Here is a 4,694-nt window from a genome sequence, read left to right as displayed (position 1 = left end):
GATCCTATGACCCCAGCTGACTTCCTGCCCTTTGGGCAGGGGGCTGGACTCGATGATCTCCCGAGGTCCCTTCCAGCCCTGATGATGTCTATGACTATGAAATCCATCCACCTCCTGCCTTAATAAGTTTCTTCTCTCTTATCTTTATTACACACCTCTACTTAATGCTTGTACATGCACACAGTTTATTTTTTTAATTAAGATTATGGATGCTGTGCTTTGTTTTATCTAGGGGCGAACATTTTTCACATGAAAGTTGACTTTTGTATGATTTAGGTGAAATAGCAAGATTAAAACAAGGTGTAAAGCATTGTCAGTCACTTCTTATTTTTGAACATGGAAGCTGCTCTGAGGAATCCAAATATTATTTGTTTTTAATTAAAAATGCTAAAAATTGAAAAAGATTACATTTCCAACTTGGTAGCTAATTGCTGATCCTGAAAGAATAGGTGGGGATGGAGGCACATCTCTGTGCTGTCATTCCTGTGAATGATGTTGTGGGAAAGTAGGGCTGGAAGGGACCTTACAAGGTCATCTAGTCCTACTCCCTGCTCAAGGTAGTATCATCCCATTCAAGCCAAGTGTCTGTCTAACCTGCTCTTAAAGACTTCCAAGGATGGAGATTTTACAGTTTCTGTGGGTAGCCTGTTTCAATTTGCATATTATTATAATAAAGAGTTCTTTCTAATCTCCAACCTGAATTTCCCTTGCCACAGCTTGAGGTTGTTGCTTCTAGTTCCGCTTCTTGTGGCCACAGACAAAAGCCTATCTCCATTCTCTCTGTAATTACCCTTTAATTACTTGAAGAGATCATGAAAGAAATGTTTTTTTTTATTCTTTTTAAATTCATTAAAAGTGAATTTGATCTGCAACTGTGAGTACTTATTTATTAATCATCATCAGTGTGTGGTTATTGCATGCTGAAGTGGATCCAGGATTTTGCAAAGCGGGGCATAGGTGCAATGACTGATGCTGCAGGGATGGCTGCATTCCCCAGCTTCTAGCCTCCTTCCTCTTGCCACCAGTACGTTGGGCAGACTGTGTTGCAGGAGCATCACTTGGGGACTTTAAGTCCCCAAAACGGGTAAGAGATCCCTTCCCTTAATCAGACCTGTCCTCTCCCTACTCAGAGACATATCCCCTTCCCTCCCCTTCACCTGCTGCTGCTACTATCCCTACTCTTCTAGAGGCAAGGGGAACTCCAGAGCCATTTCAGCTGGGTGGTACAGGGACAGACTCAGTCTGGGACAGTGGCAGTAGTAGAGGTAATGGGAAGATGGGTCCCTGTCCCCATGTCTGTTTCTAGGCTGGCAGGGAATACCAAGGGGGGGAGGGGAGGGGGAACCCACACACCCATTACTGCTGCTGTCCCTGACTAAGCCCAGCTCCAAGCAGCCCAGCTGAAATGGGACAGGAGCTCCCTTCTGTCCCAGGACAGTGGGTGAGGAGCAAGAGGGGAGGGGAGGGGAGAGGAAGCAGGGGGGATCCTTACCTTCTTCAGGGACTTAATGCCTTTGGCTTCTGCTCCTGTTATGTGGCCAGAAAGGGAGAGGGTGTAGAGCCATGATTGCATAGAGTCAAGGCTCTAACTGTACATCTGGGATCCTTTTACATTTAACCCTACCTCTGAATTTCTTAGGTATATAATGCTTGCTTTGGAATAATTGCTGCCTCTTTGTAACGTGCTCTCAGTACTACCTCTGAATTAGCATAGGTTTTACATGGCAAAAAATTATGTAGGCCCTAAGCTGGGGAATAAAGCCTCTTTGTCCTCATTTTCCCACTTCAACTGTGCTCAGTTTTGGGGGGAGTTTTTGAAAATGATGATATTCATTCATGTTCCTGCTACTGTCTCAGTAGGACACATACCTACAGAGCCATTAGTGAGAGTTTTCTCAGGCCAGCCATGCGTGGGTCTTGAACTAGTTGTGCTGCTTATGCCTCAAGGCTCAACACGGGTAGTAGCCCCAGAAAGCCTGATTCACCCTTGCCTTGCACCTTTTGTATAGTCATGGCAATAAAAGTAAGTTTTAAATACTATCATTATGACTGGTGTCATTCTTCACCCTTTTACACTGAGGTAAATGACTACAAGCGCTGTAGAGAGATGTGAATCAGGGTCAATGTGAATTAATAGTGAATCAGGGTCTTGGTTTATACTAACACTGCATCACCTCACTAGTAAAATCATCCTCATATTGATAATTATCATAAGATCTTCTGATCTTTAGTACTTACTTTTATAGGAAGTAGAAAATATTTCCTCTTACAAATACTTTATATTTGCTTCTGTATTTGATCCAGTTGTTTGTTTTGCCTGAAAACGTGCATGGCAATATTGAAATTCACTATTTTGAAATTATTTGATTGCCAGCAGGCCAATTTTCAATCTAGAAACTGGCAAGCTTTTAATTGCAATGTCTGCCTGCTCTGAAGTCCAGAGTAGGTGGGAGTTTTAAAGTCTTACCAGTGACTTAAATGGACTTTGCAGGAATCTGCCAGTGACTTCAGGAAAGGTTGTAGAAAGATTAGTGCACTGGATGTCTTTTAAAAGAAAAATACTTTCCTTTTCTATAAGGAAGCAATCAAAGATTGGACCAATATTACCAATCCATTATTTTTAGTGGCTTCCCTTTCTTGAAGAGTAGATTTTTCTATTATAACAATTTTTCTTTTGCCCTGTTGTGTTAGAACTCTTTACTTACTCAAAAACTAGACCAAGTAAAAATTTTCCAGAGTGGGTAGCAGTAGATTTCTTTCACATTTTCTGGATTAAAAGCAATTGCTTTTAGTGCCTGAAAACAAATTCATTTCATATATATTCTAATTGGGTTATGTTGGCTCAACAATGGAACATGGGGCATATTTGTGTTCCATATTATCGTATATTCAATTCACGTTCTACACTTTATCCAGGTTAAGATTTACATCTGTCATGTTCCAATAACACACTACAACAATACAGCAAATTGGAATGCACCACAGGCTTTTTGTTTTATTGATTTGAACACATGGGCTATGTCCAAACGTGCGCTGTCTAGTATGTGGTGCTGCAGGCCTGTCTGTGGTGCCACACACCACACATTTAGGCATCCCCCATGCTGCTACCTTGGGTAGACTCCAGAAGATCCTAGAGTTAAAAAAAAAAGATGCAGGAAAAAAAGCAGGGTGGTGCATGTGGAGGCAGTGTGTGCCCCACAAAACTGGAGCCTGGCCAGATGGAGCCACACTTCAGCTGCTGGCAGGCTCCCAGTTGCATAAGCAATGTAGCTGCAGCTTCTCCAGCCCTCAGGATGCCAGGTAAGGCTGCTAAGGCCAGCTCAGTTGCTGGCCCAAGCCTCCCCTACCCAGTCCAGGGTAACCTGGATGTGCCAGAGGACATGTGGCATGGAACCAAATGTTTGGATGCAGCCATAGGGTGCATCCCCACATGTAGGGGTGGGTGCTTGCAGTGGGGAAGCAAATTGTGCCACTACTTTTTACCACTGTACATGGCCCTGCATGTGGGCAAAATACCCTGCTTCAGGAAAACTACCATTTGCCCACTCCTCCCGCTCCCAGCATGCTGGAGGAGCTAGGGGAGAGCTCTGGCCAGCAGCCAGATTGTCTCTTGGGAGGCCTGAGCCTCTGTGTCTGCCAGCGCCTGCTTCTGGGGCATGTGAACCACTCTTTTTGGTGCAGTGTATGTTTTTTGCTACCAGAATTTCTCAGTAGCAAATTTCACCTCCACACTGCAAATTCGCAGTGAGGGGCATGTTTTTAACATTCTGGGCATGCAGTATGTGGTACCCCAAAGAGGTTTGTGGTGCCACAAACTGCATATGCCTGCATGTCTGGATCTGGCCATGGGGCCACAATTTTAACTCTCAGAAATCAGCACTGTTCCACTGATGTCAGTAGAGATGTACTAGTTTACATCAGCTGAGCACCTGGCCCAGGATGGGAATTGAGACACTGGGCTGGATTTGAAGTTGCTCTGAACCTTATAGCCATTTTAGCCTGTGCAAGGTGAATGCAAAGTTACCGTAAGTTGCTCCTTTTCTCATCTGGTGGCATTTCACAAGTTTAAATGCTTGTATCATGTGCAGAGCAACAGCAAATCATTGTCAAAGCTAATCTTAGTATGACTGTGGTCAAGTCACTCAGCCTGCCCATATCCCTCACAAAGAAAATGGGGTTAACAATCCTTTTAAAACCTTGTAGTATGTTTTGAGATGTGACTGTGTTTTTCACTTGCTGAAATACATCAGAATGACAGTGTTTCACACTAACCTGGCACAGGTGGAAAAGGATACCCTTTGTTTGCTTTGGTTGCCAACATTTTACTACACATACATGGACATGGCTATTGTATTTAGTAGCTAACACACAATAGCCAGGACCTGATCAATGTCACCTCCTGTAGGAGCACTCACTGGTGGGAATTAAGGAAAGGAAGTCTGCAAGTATTTATTGGTAACTTCTCCCCTGTGGGCATGTCTACACGTTCATTAATGTGCAGTGGTTACTGCATATTTTAATTTAGTACTTGTATAATGTACTAAATAAATGTGCAGTTAACCAGTTACTGCACAGTAGCACTGGCAAACACCTTTTTAGTGACACTACTGCACAGTAGTCTAATAATACTGTGCAGCAGTGTATTAGCACTGTTGGTGCTGTGACGTGCTATTATGCAGTGTTATTCGGTTACT

Source organism: Crocodylus porosus, unplaced genomic scaffold, assembly GCF_001723895.1.
Source record: "Crocodylus porosus isolate Cpor-Errol unplaced genomic scaffold, CroPor_comp1, whole genome shotgun sequence".
Taxonomy (NCBI): Eukaryota; Metazoa; Chordata; order Crocodylia; family Crocodylidae; genus Crocodylus; species Crocodylus porosus.
This window is presented reverse-complemented; position numbering follows the sequence as displayed.